This window comes from Hipposideros armiger, unplaced genomic scaffold, assembly GCF_001890085.2.
Source record: "Hipposideros armiger isolate ML-2016 unplaced genomic scaffold, ASM189008v1 scaffold_579, whole genome shotgun sequence".
NCBI lineage: Eukaryota > Metazoa > Chordata > Mammalia > Chiroptera > Hipposideridae > Hipposideros > Hipposideros armiger.
The window spans coordinates 884220-899599 of NW_017731929.1; the positions used below are offsets into that span (position 1 = coordinate 884220).

The window sequence follows — 15380 nt, forward strand, 5'->3', positions numbered from 1 at the left end:
AAAGCCCTGTAGGTCACTTGGGAAGCTTCTTTTCATAAAGTTATAATATCCTACACAACCTCAAAGGTTCCTGATGACCAGAGACACATGGGATTTATTTCTAAATCTTGTAGGGTGCCTAACAAAGTACTTTACACAGAGCATACGCATGATGAGTGTTTACTGATAACTGTCATTTTAAGCGTGATATTTGTTTCAATACCTTTATATTGAAAAATCAGTATTTATTTTAGTCCTTCTGACACTGGTAAGTTAATCGTGCAAAGTATACAAAAGTAACAACAATAAAGGTAAAACTGGTAAATATCACATGCCTCTGGGAATACAGAAAACATTATAAAGCACTTTGCTCCAGACACAGTTAAAATGTAGGCTATATAGTTTATTTTTCATTATTGAGTGGAAAGCTCTAACATTATCATTATCCATCCATTAGGTACTCTTTTGCCATAATTCCGTACAAGGTAACTAGATCTCCAGCCCTAGAAAAATTGAGTTGTTACAAGAAGATATCTTCCTCTGTAAAGGAAAAGAGATATATCAAAGTACTAAAAATTTGAAGAAGTACCTGAGAAAGTATAAAAGTCAAGAATTTAAGGAAACATTTTAAGTGCCACAGACTTGTCAGTTTACAATACGATGGTTTGAAAAATGGAGTAAAATTTCAGAAAGAAAGGGGACTTTAATAAGGATACACATCACTGGATACCTACCGCTAACAGCCAATTACCAAGCCAAATTTAATTGAAGCCGACCAGGAATTTTAAAGATAAATATTTCCCTACAAAGCTTATAACAGAAGCCACAGCTTTAACTAAACATCTGATTTATTCAAACATATGCATGATCATATAACCAGTGACAGAGTGGATAATGGACACAATTACTAAAAATGAATGAATGAATAATTCCTTGTATAAAATTTTAAAATGTTAATTAAATCTGTATTGCCGTGGGAATCACCAATTAATGTAATTTCACACAGAGAATATGATGGCTCATTATGGTGTCTAAAGAAACCCAAATATCCAGTCAAACCTCAGATTCTTAAAGGCCCAAATGAAGAACTTATAATAAAGAAGCTGGAAATTTCTAAAAATTGCATTTCTAAATGCAACTAATCCAAGACTATTTTGTCCGGCTCTTACTGCCAATGAGACTTTGCTTCTATTTGGTTCTTTCTCTTATCTTGCTGGTGATTACCTGATTTAACTACACTCTGGAGGCCATGGCCCAGACCAACCTTTTACGCCTTATGGCCAATATTTGGAAGCCTGAGATGTCAGGACAGATTTGAGATTTAATCTCTGGCCATCAACTATAGAAACCTGACCTCCCTATCTCAATATCCCAATACACAGAGCTCTTGGAAAATTTCAGACATAAATTGGTTTAAAACAAATTCGCTGCAGCTCTTAAACAGAAAATAGAAACTACAGGTAAATTAAGAAATCTGAAAATGAAAATGATAAGTCACTCCAATGATGGAATTTTTCATCTACATCAGTTTTATTTGACTACATAATCCCAGTCCCATAGGCATGAATGTGCTCCAAGAAACAGCCAACCTAGCAAAGAATCACACATACTATATGCAGCAACTGATTTCCCCAGCTCCATTCATGACTAACCCAGCTCTTTCCCTCCCCATGACGCCTGACATGCTACTGTGACCCTGTACTGAGCTCCTATCTGCGCATAATGGTTACTTTAAAGACTATCCTGCCTATTGTTTGGGGGGAGGCATACGGAGCCTCCAACTCATTAAAATGTTTTCCAGAATTTTCTTAACTACTGACTTTTTTTCTCTCCTATGTTTCTCATCCTGGGTGGTCCCAGCTGTCCTGATGTCTCAACTTAAAAAAACCTACCAGGAAAAGTATCCCTGAGCACCTAGCTTAAATCAACAATCCCACTGTATCCCCACATTCTATCACACATTAGCATTTATCACAAACCAAAATTACTTTATTAACTTATATGTCTCTTCTCACTTCTTCACCCCACCCACCATTAGGATTCTTCTGTTCACTTTTCCACACCCAGCACTGAGAAGCTTACTTGGAATATAATGGGCACTCTAGTAGTTGTTAGATGAATAAGGAAGGAAGGAATGAGACTCTCAGTTTAAAATTGCATTTACTTAAAGCTTTTATATTAAACTCACAGGCATATGTAAAGCTAATTGCACCGGAAAGGCCAGTTAGAAAGGAGTTAAATAATCTAGGTATGAGATGATGTGACCTAGAATATGGTAGTGGTAGGAAACATGGAAGGTAAGGAAGAAGAGAGAGTTCTCATGAAAAGCATCAAGGGAATAAAAAAATGACTAGAGACAGAAGAAAGGATTAAAGCACATATGCTTGAGGTTTTAATTCCAGGTGTCCATTGGGGTGGTAGTATTAATGCACACAGTGGGGCTAAACTGAGAAGGAAAATTGAGAAATTTTAAAAATACTTATATTATTAAAATAGCCATCAAATTAGTGGGAAAGAATGAATTATAGTTTTTGTGTTGTTTTTTAACTTCAGAGTGATTTAAAACAAGCTCATAAGAAAGCCACAGTATGATGTGATGGAAGCCAGGGGACTAATATTTTGAAAGAGCATATTGTTGTATAAGAAAAATTGCATGAGTAATTTGTAACAGGCATAAATGACGGCATCAATCATAGCAGGCCAGAAGGAACACAGGTTTTAGTTTTTCTTGGCATAACAGGCAGAACAATAAACTAATGAAAAAAAACCAGACAACATGATTTAAAATATGAAGCAATGTGACAATGACTGGACACCTGGCTGAATAATCAGATTAGTTAGTACCCCTATTTAATTGAACTACCTGTTCTTCCTAGTCTATCCCTCTTTGAACCATAAATAAGAATGGCAAAAACCAGCTGATAATCAAGCCAGAAGATTCTTCCAGGCAGGAAAACCAGAAATTGCAGAAGTACACAACTTTGCAATGTATATTACCTGTATTCCAGAACATATGTGGTAAGCATTTAAGAAGTATCTGATGAATGAGAGAAAAACAAAAAGATCCAAAGAAACATAAGGAAAATTGTTCATCTAATGACTGGGAAACACAGCAATGATCATCATCATTTAGTGACGGATACAAAAAGTAGGACCGGCAGTCTTATAGAAACACCACCTCAGGAAACAGTTGAAAAAATATTTGGAAGCAATAACAGAAAAGCTGTTAGACTACAAAAAAGGTACCATATTTAAAATCGTTATTGTTAGTAAGCAATATGATGAAAACAAAATTAAAACATTTCAACTGTACATTCGGGACTTTAATAATTTTTTAAAAATCAAGTAAGTAATGGGAATACAGTTGCTTCCAAATATTTCCATTCATTCAGTGTTCAACAAGCATTAGCTGAACTAATTCTCTGTGAGAGGGAAATACAAAATCAAAAAAGATGTGCCCACCCTGTAGGTTGCTTAGTTTCTACCAGGAGACTCTCTGATTTCTGGCAAACTTTTTTGCATGTACACTTTCCCTAATATTGCCTAATAAACATGAGATCTAGAAGCAAAATACCTGGAAGCCAAGGAAAAGGAGTATATGTATAATGTAGCAAATCCAGAAAACAGGAAACTAGGCACTAACTTTCAAAATTAGCAACACTCCTTTTTCACTTTTTAAAATAAATGACTTGTAATTACTGGTGAAGACATTATGTATCTCCATGTTTCTACTGTTTCATTGCTGGGGAATTTGGTATAAAAAGCTTAGAAAATAACTGATCAAAATATCTGTCACAGCTCACTCTGTGTAAGATGCATGATTTACACTTAAGAATTTACTGCCAAGTACAAGAAGCTGCAAATCATTTTGTAAGTGTCACTTTTTCCCCTATGTGGATTCATCAGACATTTGGAATTTGGTCACACATAGAAAGATAGACTATTCAAAGAGTTGTTCTCCCTAATGGGGAAATTGTTACAGATAACTTAGTAGCAAACAATGCATCATTTAGTGAACTTCAAAAAATCACAAATTAATTTCACATGAGAAAACGAGTTGAATTTGTAATCACACATCTGGGGAAATATGAAATAATACAAGATGATGTACAGGGATTCATTCCTAAATAAAAAAAATTGTTAAATGGAAAATTAAAAAAGATGGAGGCTTCCAATGAGTCAATTAATAGCCTAAGGACATTTGCTTATCACATAATCTGATTCATATGCCTTTCTTAGGGAGTATCTAACATGAAGGTAAAAATAAGATTTGTTTTAAAACCCTTCACATGATAATTGGGGAAAATCACTGAATATTGTTGATGCCTGTCTTTGAAGATTTAGTATGAGGAACAGATGGTACATTTGTCATCTCTCACCATTTCTTCCTCACATCATTCCAGCCATACCCGCTTCTTTCAGTCCCACCGTCCATGCTCGTTCTGCCTGCAATGCTTGCCCCTCCCAATATTTGCTCTAATGGATCTATTAGGAGCCTTCCCTGGCTACCACATCTCACCCAAACTGTCATCTTTCATAAAATCCAAAACTTTCTTTCGTAGCACTTATCACAAAATTTAATTACACATTTGTATGTTTAATTTTTCCTTCAAATTACTGTAAACTCCACGAGGATAGGAATCACACATGTTTTCTGGCCATTTAAGTCTGTGTTCCTATTACCACAAAACGCTTAGAAAAGGGTACTGATAACCCAAAAGAAAAAAAAGAAAAAAAAAGAATACGGAGCAGATTATTTCAGGAATAACTGGCTCCTATAAATGAAAAGAAATTTAACCTCACCATAAGGAAATGCAAATTGAAACTTCAGTGAGAATCTGCTTTTCACCCATCAGATTTGAAAGATCAAAAAGTTATACAACAAACTGATATCAAAGATGTGTGGAAATGGGTATTTTCACATATTGCTGTCAATAACTATCAAATTTTATAATCCATATATACTTTTATCCACGCTCATTCAAAGTCAGATAATACATAAAAGTGTAAAAATATATAAAAGCATTGTATACACTAACAATAAAGATACACTCTATGCATTTGCAAAAGACCAGAAATTAAACAACATGCTCATCAATGGGGAGTAAATTAAGGCCCACTCACAAAGTGCTTATTAAATTTATAACAAGAAAGGGGCGCCTCTTTCCTGAAAGGTTCTCCAAGACATATTAAGTTTAAAATTCATGGTACAACATTTATTAGCATGGCTATCATTAAAACAACAACAACAACAACAACAAAAAACAGCAAAAGGTGTTGACGACAATGTGGAGAAACTTGGAAACCTTGTGAACTGTTGGTGGGAATGCAGAGGGTGCAGCCACCATGGAAAAGAGTTTGGGGGGTTTCTCTAAAATTTAAACACAGAATTACCATATGACCTAGCAATTCTACTTTTGAGTATACACACAAAAGAATAGAAAGCAGGGACTAGAACAGATACTTATACATTCCTATTCATAGCAGCATTATTCACAATAGCCAAAAGGCAGAAACAACCCAAATGTCCATCAATGGATAAATAAACGAATGTGGTATATTCATAAAATTGAATATTATTCAGCCTTTAAAAGGAAAGGAACTCTGACAAATGCTACAACATGGATGAACCCTGAAGACATTATACCAAGTGAAATAGCCAGACACAAAAAGGCAAATATTGTATAATTCCTCTTATATAAGGTACTTAGAGGAGTCAAACTTACAGAGACAGAAAGTGGAATGGCGGCTGCCAGGGACCAAGATGAAAGGGGTTAGGAAGTTGTTTAAGGGGGACAGAGTTTCATTTTGGGATGGTGAAAAAGTTCTGGAGATGGATGATGGTGATGGTTGCACAATGATGTGAATGTACTTAATGCCACTGAATGGTACACATAAAATCACTGAAACAATAAATTTTATGTTATGAATATCTTACCACAAAAAAAGACTCATCTAAAAATAAAAAAATAAAAATAAAAACCCAGCATGATATACATGGCATACTATCACTAGTATAATCCATATGTATATGTCTTCCCACACATGTAAATGTGTACAGGAGTCTAATCCACAGTAGCTGCCTCCTGTGAGAAGAACTAGATCACAAGGAGACAGGAGTGGCTAGTCCTTACCTTTCATTGTTGTACCCTTTATATACTTGAACTTATTATTTAAAAATGAATTGAATGAAAACCTTTTTCTAAACTATAAATGCTATACCCTGATTTCTCCTAAGCACTGAAGATTAACAAAACTGTAGCTTAAAAAAACATGAAATTTTATGTATGAATATTTCTCATATTAGTTCAATTAATAGTTTCTGTAAAGTTTTAATACGTAGAGGATATCCTTTAAATATTTTACTGGATAGTATATATTTATCCATTTTCTCATTCATTTTTCCAAAAAAAATTAATTAAATGCTCATTCAAAATAAATCAGAAAATACATAATTAAGTTTAAAGAATATCTTACTGTAAATGCATAAGGGGTTATGGTAGGTATAGTTTTTAACCAACTTATTTTACTTAATACTATACCATGAACATTTTCCCATGTTAATCAATAGACATATATATTATGTTTATGGCTATATTGTATTTTCTAAGTCATTTTAATTGAGATATAACATACAATATACACATGTTCAATTCAATGAATTTTGACAACTGTTTATACCCGTGTAATCATATACCCAAAACAAGATATAAAATATTTCCATCAACTCAGTTACCTCTTGCCCTTTTCCAATCAATTCGTACCTTGTCTCCACCCCTCCCCCATCAACACACAAAAAAGATTCTGACACTGATTTCTATCACAGTAGATCAGTTTAGCTACTCTTAAGACTTCATAAAATGTAATCATACAATATTTACACTTCTGTATCAGGCTTCTCTTGCTTAACTTGTTTGTTAGATTCCTCCATATTACTGTGTATTTCAGGAATTCATTATTTTTCATGCTGAATAGTATCCCATTGTATGGATATGTCATAATTTTTTTAATCCATCACCTTGTTGACGGACATCTGAGTTGTTTCCTGTTTCAAGTTATGATGAAAAAGTCTACAAGTTCATTGTGTGCATGTTTTCATTTCTCTAGGAGTGAGCTTCTAGGTCACACGATATATGTTTAACTTTGGAAAACTGTTTGGTGGCTTTTCAGAAAGGATTTGTCCCATTCTGCATTCTCACTAGCAATGTATAATGAGATCGGGCGTGTTCAGGGTGGTACAGACGCAGACCCCACCAGCAATATGTGAGATTGTTGCATGTTCTTGTCAACGCTTGAAGTGGTTGGTCTTTTTTATTTTCGCCATGCTAAAGAATTTGGGATAGTATCTTGCAGTAGTCTCCATTTGCATCTCCTTGATGACTCTCTCTCTCTCTCTATATATATATATATATAATCTCCCTGGCCCTTGCACACACGTCCTCCCCCACACTTTTGAAGCCTAATATACTTCTTTCAGATGTTTGAACATGCTATGCTCTTGTGAAGCCCTGGCCCATAATCACAATTCTCCTCTCATAACCTGAAATTCCTTCCCCACCCTCTGACTGACTGACTAGTTCTAATCACCTCTCAGGTTTCAGCTTGAATACCATCTGCTTCAGGAAGCCTTCCAAGACCCCCTTCTTGCTGCCACAGGAGGAAACACTTTTTTGTGCTGCTGTGTTTAATTACATGTCTTCTCTGCTCTGCCCAGAGGGCTGGGACCAAGTCCGTGGCTCATCTCCTGTATCTCTGGAGTGAATGTTGGAGTAAATAAGAGAAGGCTTCAGAGATGAGGTAATAGTTCAGCTGAGTCTTGAAAAATGAGTAGGATTGAAATTATCCAGTGCAAAGTAAGGGAAAAAAAAAAAAGTCTAAGCTGAACTCACAGGCAAATCCCTAAGCAGCAGGAAAAAGCTTACGTCTGAGGGCACTTACATGGCTCAGATGGCAAAGAGTAGGGTGTGAGGCCGGAAGCGATCAGAGAAGAGTGGACAAGTAGGGAGGAATCCGAGAGCAAGGGCCAATATGTGCCGGGCAAAGGGGGCTGGTCTGTACTTTCTGACACTGAAGTGTCGCTGAAGCATTTTAAAGCCAAGAAGAGGCATGGCAGACTCACATGTTAGAAACCTAACTCTGTTGGTGAAATGGAGGACATGCAGCAGTGGCACAGCTGCAAACAGGAAGACCAGGTGGAGGAAACAAGGGGGATGGGGATGGGGGTCAGAGTGTGGGGACACTAAGGGGCAGAACTGACAAGGCTTTGGACCTGACTGCATGTGGCCCAAATGGTAGAACACATAGTAGTGAAGAGCCCTGGTTCTGGGTTAGGGCTGCCTGGCCCTGGTCCTGATGCCACTTACTAGATGGGGAACCTTAGGCCCTTTCCTTAAGACCTCTGCTTCAGTTTCCTCAACAGTGGAATGAGAATAATAAAGAGTCTTAACTCATGGGAACACTGTAGCACTGACTGAATAAATACATAGAAGTGCTTAGAACATGCCTGTACATAGTAAGCACTCAGTAAGTGTTAGCTGTTACCATAATATTACCATTAACTAGGGAAGAAGAAAGAAGTTGAGGTGGGAGTTTTAGCGCTGGGAGCAGCCCAAACACCTGGTAATTAAAACCACAGTGTAGACGAGCACACGCCATGAAGAGGAGAGCTAAGGGGCGCTGCCCCAGAGGCAAGAACAGGGACATTTAGGAACAGAGCAGAGGAGAAAATCAGAAGTGATGAGAAAGGCAAGCTCAGCAATGCAGGAAGGGAACCAGGAAACAAAAAGCCTGGGTCACAGAAGACAGAAAAGAAAAGAAAAAATCCTCAAGGAGAATGGAGCAGTCAGTGTCAACGCTGCAGAGAAATCCTCCCGGAGGACTGAAAAATACCCAATGCGACAAGGCAGCTGAGAAGCACTCATGGCTTTGGCCAGCATCCGCGATGCAAACAGAAGCCAGCAGATGAAGTGAGTGAAAGCAGAGCCGCCTCATTCGAGGTGAACTGGGATTGGAGAGGGCAGGGATGGAATACATACTTTCTAAAATAAATGTACACTGCTGCTTCAACTATTAGAATTAAAGTAATCTCAGACACTGGTGCCACTGCTTTGATTCCTTTGATGAAAGGCGATGTATCTTTAGGCTCTAAACTCAATCCAAATCTGCCATTTACCCTGAACATCACAAGACATATACTGTGACTTCTCATCCCTCTGCAAATTTTACAGCAGCCTTTGGTCAAATATCAGAAAACCTGACTTGTATAAAATGTATAATAAATTAGTCTGTATAAGAACTTTAGAGGTACATTTTTTTCTGAGTGAAACTCAAAATGCACATCAGTAAGTTTGGATTTGTATTATTTAAGAAAGTAACCTCAAACATTTCTTTGATTTCAATAAAGAAACAGAGATAGTAAAGAGGAGAGGTAGAAGGTTCACTTACATATAAACTTAGGGGGAAAAAAATGTAAGAGAACCGTAGAAAGATTACATAAAGACTTCGCATTCTAGGCAAAGCAATGCAACCCAGCAATGTGGTGAAGATATAATATCTATATTAACTGATGGTACCTTTCCTCCCAGCACATATTTGGAGCCTTATTTCATACCAAAAGGTCTACACCGAAAAGCTACTCAAGACTTCAGCAAACACACAAACTGTCTGGGTTCTAACAACCCAGTGGGCTTCTCAACTGAATACTGGTCTCAATAGCAGGAGCAGATGCAATACAAAAACTGTTTCAATGCTTCAGCGCCCAGAGAGGAGAAATGAATATGGAATATGCTGGGTGCTAGTCAAAGGAAATGCGAAGGCTAATGTTTCAGCTGCCTGACTCTGAATAAGGGTTCACATTTTGATGTATTATAAACATCACGCAGTATTTAACTGCATTTAGTAAAAAAATATTCAAATAGGAAGCCTAGAAAATAAAAAGAATGTTCACACACAAGTCATTTTCAAAATAAAACAAGCATAGACAGAAAAAGCGCTGATTATTTAATGAGAGGCAGTTTCTTTTAAATCCACTGGATATGTGTTACAAGTGGGCGCCATGACTAGGATTGATTAAATTAGTTTGAATCACAAAAAAATAAAAATGAAAAATCTAGATGTTTGCCTGAATCTCCCTTTAGTTAAATAGATTTTCATTTTTAAAAAGCTTATAGAGCTGACTACTGCTGCCACAGAGGAAAGAATCAAACACGTCATTGCTAGGATAGAATATGGGGATCATTTGAGTTATGTTTCTGTTAAGTTTCCACAATCAATTGGTATTCTTTAGGGATAATAAAAGCTCACATGGAACTCTGCTGGAATTAACAGGTTCTGTTCTGCCAACAGCTAGCTCCCAAGTTTGGGAACAGACATTTAATCCATAGACTCATCTTCAAAAGGAAAAACAAACCATCGCATAAGTATTACCCTAGTCAAAAAAATTCTATCAGTAATGCCACTTAGTAAAAGCTCAGAATTTTAAATAAAGGGAGCAAACCTACATAGCTATTAAGTTTTCTCCAAAAACATACATTTAGGCAAGAAACACTAAGAATGTTTAAGCACGTAGGGGAAAAAATAATGCTATTACCCTAGTTCCACAGACTAATGTAATAAACGAATAAAAGCGAATGGCTATAGCTAGAAGGGAGGGAACTTTAGCAAAGCTTGACCAGAAACAAGCCTCATTTACCCTAATGTGACTATAAAACAATTTTTTCTTCAGGCAAAATGATATCATTAAGTATCAGGCCTATATTCCAGAATATTTCCCATTGCCAAATAGAAGCTCTCAAAGGAGTTTCAGTAAAACAATGGATTAAGCACTAAATTCTAATTTGCATTCCCACCCGCAACATCTTACCATTCTGTATCCTTAATATTGGGTTGAATCACATAAAATTACCATTTTTATACATCGAAAGTGGTCAAATATTAGCAATTTCATATGGTCCAACCTAAGTAAAAGGGCCAGTTGAAGAGAGAGGGGGAGAGAGAGAGGAACTTGCATTCAGGTAGAATCGGGAGAAGGGGGCCATCCTCATGTCATACAATTGGTGGCATTTGTGACAGACACTGTGCAGATGAAACTAAAACAATTCAACAAGTACTGACCTGCAACCACCCTGCATGAAAAATCAGCATGGAGTCCAAGTTGTAAATAGAGAAGAATCTGAGAGAGTCTGGCAACACCCCCTAATCCAGCGGGCCAAGGGATGAAACAAAGCTGAATCTTGCGACAAGACAATCACAGTCCCTATTCTTCATCCTCAAGGTGTTTCGTGAGCGCCATGCTGCAGGAGCCTCTCCACGCCCAGGCCCTGACTGCTGCACAGGGCCGTTCCCTAATGCAGCTGCCCTGGGACAGAGCCGAGCATGGCCTCCCTTCACCAAAACCAGCAGGCAGCAAGCCGTTTCCTTCTGAGGTGGCTGGACTTCCCTCCAGTCTGTGAAGCAGCACCTTCATACAGGCCACACAGAAGGAAGCTAGCTAGGTGCAGAAGGCCAGCTGTGGGTGCCTCATCTGACAAAGCAGACATTCCATGAATCTCCTAATCTTCCCACAGCCCCGCTCCTCTCTTCCCCTCGGCCAGTGCTATTCATAACCTGGGCATCTTCCCCAGCTACGGTCCCTGTTGCTCACGCAATCTTCCAGAACCCAACTGTCCAACAGACGACCTCAGGAAAAATCTACCAGCTAGGTTTCCAGTTTGCAAGCAACACTAGCTGACACTGGAGGGGAAATGTATTGGGAGGCTGTCCTGGACACAGAGTCCTAACAACAAGCTAAAAGTCCACACTTAACAAAGGCTGGAAGAAAACAAGAGGCAGTGCTATGGGGACCACAGGAACTGTGCCACAGGACAGGAAGAGTCTTATGTGCACCAGTGCTGGGAGGGATGACCCGCAAGCTTCCCTCCATGTCTGTTTCCCTTTCTTCCATCTGTCCATCCTCATTCACTCTCTAAAGATTCAAAACCCTGGAAAATAATACATTGATTAGCTGAGCTCAGGTCATAGCTGCCCTGGGGCAGGAAGATGGATGACATGACCTGTGTGTGAGAGAGACCATTTTCCAAAAGGAAATCTGGCGGAATGGATGTTGGTCAGCCACTATTAACAAATATGGCAAGGAAAGAAAATATCTGGTTAGAAAAAGGAAGGGATTTGAGGCGAGTTGCACCCTTTATTTTGGGACAAATTCCAAGTGTGGACACATCTGTTATTGTTCAAGGATGAATAAAAAGGCGGAATATACTTAACTCACAGACAACAATATAAAGAACACAAAACTAAAAGGTAATAAAAAACATAGTTAAAACCAATCATTTGAGGCCAGAAAAGAACAGGCTCCATGCCACAAAGAACTGAATCTCAGGGCGAAAAACAAAACAAGACAAAAAAACCTTGAGAAAAATCTCCCAAAACACAGTTAAAAAAAAGAATAAAATAAAAATACACATGCAAAAAAGAAACTAAAGAATAACTAGATAATTGAATTCTAAAACAAATAAAAGTAAAACAGTAATTTATCAGTAAGAGCAGAAAACATAAGCTGGAGAAATGTTTGAACTGGTAGATGGAAAATTTAATAAGTTATATATACCTACATGCCTGGTGAAAATTTAGAATTTTATGGGTAAAATTTTTAAAATCCTGAAAACATCTGAGCAGAGTGGGGGGAAGAAAAGGTTACCTTCACTGACATATTACATAAGGAAGCTTTTTAAAGAGAGAAACCATAAATTTTATAGTTAAATTGTTCTATTAAAAGATGAAGACTCTCAGGATGATTTCAGAACTAAAAACTATATTCAGTGTCCAAGAGCAATACACAAGCAGCAAATAAAAGTTAATAAGAGTTGCTAATGTTCATAAGGACTTAAAATATTCAAGGCATTGTGCTAATAATAATAAACACATTATTTGCGTTAGTTCAATTCTTATAAAAAACAAATAAGTTCCAATATTATCCCCACTTGACAAATTTAGAAAATGAGGCACAGAGAGGTTAACTTCCACAAAGTCACAAAGTAGATGGGAGTTTGCCAGGATTTGAACCAATGCAGCCTGGCTCCAGTGCCAAGCCATCTGAATTACCACTCTAAATGGACTACCCTGAAAGTAAAAAGAGGATAGATCAGGCAAATGCAAACAAAAAAAATAAAAATTGCACAGTCCATACTCTCTGACCATAAGAGATTGAATACTATCAATAGTTATTAACAGCTAAAGTATAACTGGGAAAAAAAATTTCACTTGGAAATTGAAAACTATTTTCCTAACATAGCCAAGTCAAAGAGAAAATATTAAATGGTTATAGAAAACTTAAGACAAAAATACAATAATAAAAAAATAACATAGCTGGATGACTACTGGACTTGGAGCTGAGCTAGCTGCACCCTCCACAACTAAGATTGAAGGACAACAATTTGTCTGTTCCCCTTCCCCGATTCCCCAACACTGTTCCCCTCCCCCAATTCCCCAATAAAATCTTAAAAAAAAAAAGCCATATAAAAATTTGAAAGCTAGTTAGAGTAGTGCTAAAAGGCAAACAGGCACATTCCTTATTAAAATAAATGAACTGGCTCATTTTGCATTAGTAAAAGCAGGTAGAAGGAATTAGTAAAGATAAAAACAGAAAGGTTAAGAGTAAAAACTGGTAAAATAAATAGTTCTTTGGGAGTGAAAGGGGGTACAAAAACCACCACAACCAACAACAAAAGCTTTAGCCAATCTAATCAAGATGAAGAAAGAAAAATCAGATTCTCAAAAGTAATAAGGGAAAAGAAAAAAAAAGAAACTATAGGTATGATAAAATCTTGTCATCTAAACAATCTGAGTAAAATCTCTATAAAATTCTAATTTAAGAAAATACGAAGCATTATTTGTACTCAAGGATTAATGTAAGACTTAGACAAACCAAAAAGAAAAAACAAACTTAAAATTTAGTCAAAGAATTACCTATAAAACAAACACCAGTTCCACAGGGATTTACAGAACAGTTCTTAATATAAAAGGTTGCAAACTAGTAGATACCTGATTTAAACTAAGGATTCCATTTGACTCTGGCTCGCTCGCGCTCTCTCGCGCTCTCTCTCTCTCGCGCGCTCTCTCTCTCTCTCTCTCTCTCTCTCTCTCTCTCTCTCTCTCTCTCTCTCAGAGAGAAACTAAACAAGCTGCTACCATTTCAATTTAAAAAGTCAACATATTTTACATAACATTTTGGAATTCCAGCTTTTCTTGAGTAATTGGAGGAATGTCCTGACAATACTTATTCCCATGGCCACATGTGGCTGGAATGCAAAAGTGGCTAAGTGGCTAGCTCTTTTAGGTGGGGTAGTTACTCTTGGTTCATCCTAGTACCTCCAAGGCCTACAGCCTTCAGTATGGCAGCTTCTTGGCCAGTCTTATAAGCAAGCATTTTAAGTGTGCTAATGGGGGGGGGGGGGGGAACGACTCCAATGACTAATGATGGAAAACCAATTCTTTCCAAATTACCTTTAAATGTTTATGTCAATTTCTATCAAAGTTCTGTTTTTAAAGGGGTTGGAAGAATTTAACAAATTAATTCTAAAGTGCTGTGAGAAAATTAAGTGGTCACTCATTAAAAAATTTTTTCAATAAAGACAGACAAAGGTAGAATTAAACTGTCAGTTAATGAAACATATCATAAAGCCACAACAATTAGTCAAATAGAAAAGTCCATGAAAGAGGTCAGAAATTCCAGAAATCAATATACATTTAAATACAATAAAGACAGCACTCCATGTCAGTACAAAGGATGGACGATTTAAATCTTAGGGAAGTAGCACAGCATGAAAGAAAACAGCCTACAGGGCTGGACATGCTGGACTGGATAGCACATCAGCACAGCATGTCCCTGCTGAGTGACCCTGAATGATCAGTATCATTGAACTTACTTCACAGGATTATTGTGAGGATTATCAGTTATCATTTGTAAAGCACTTAAAAGGGGGACTAATACAGTAGTGCTGTATAAGTGATATTAAATAAATAAAAGAAAGCAATTCATGCTAAGATAATCCTTAAACTCCAGGGAGCAGAGTAAAGGGAGATATGGTGAATACAATCTCCCGTCATACCACATAAAAAAAATAATAAATTTCAGCAACAGTGGATGAGGGTTCCTTTTTCTCCACAGCCTCTCCAACACTTGTTATTATGTTGGTGGGAATGCATATTGGTGCAGCCACTACGGAAGGCAGTGTGAAGGTTCCTCAAAAAATTAAAAATAGAAATACCATATGACCCAGAAATCCTTCACTTGGGTATCTACCCAAAAAATCTGACAACATTTATCCATAAAAGATATATGTGCTTCAATGTTCACTGCAGCTTTATTTACAGTGGCGATCACATGGAAACAACCAAAGTATCCT

General features: G+C 37.2%; 1 protein-coding gene across 1 annotated transcript in view; it reads right to left on the bottom strand.

Annotated features, from left to right (window-relative positions):
- The window catches only part of MAN2A1 (mannosidase alpha class 2A member 1), a 159945-nt gene that overhangs the window by 102591 nt on the left and 41974 nt on the right, over positions 1 to 15380 (bottom strand). The window lies entirely within an intron of this gene.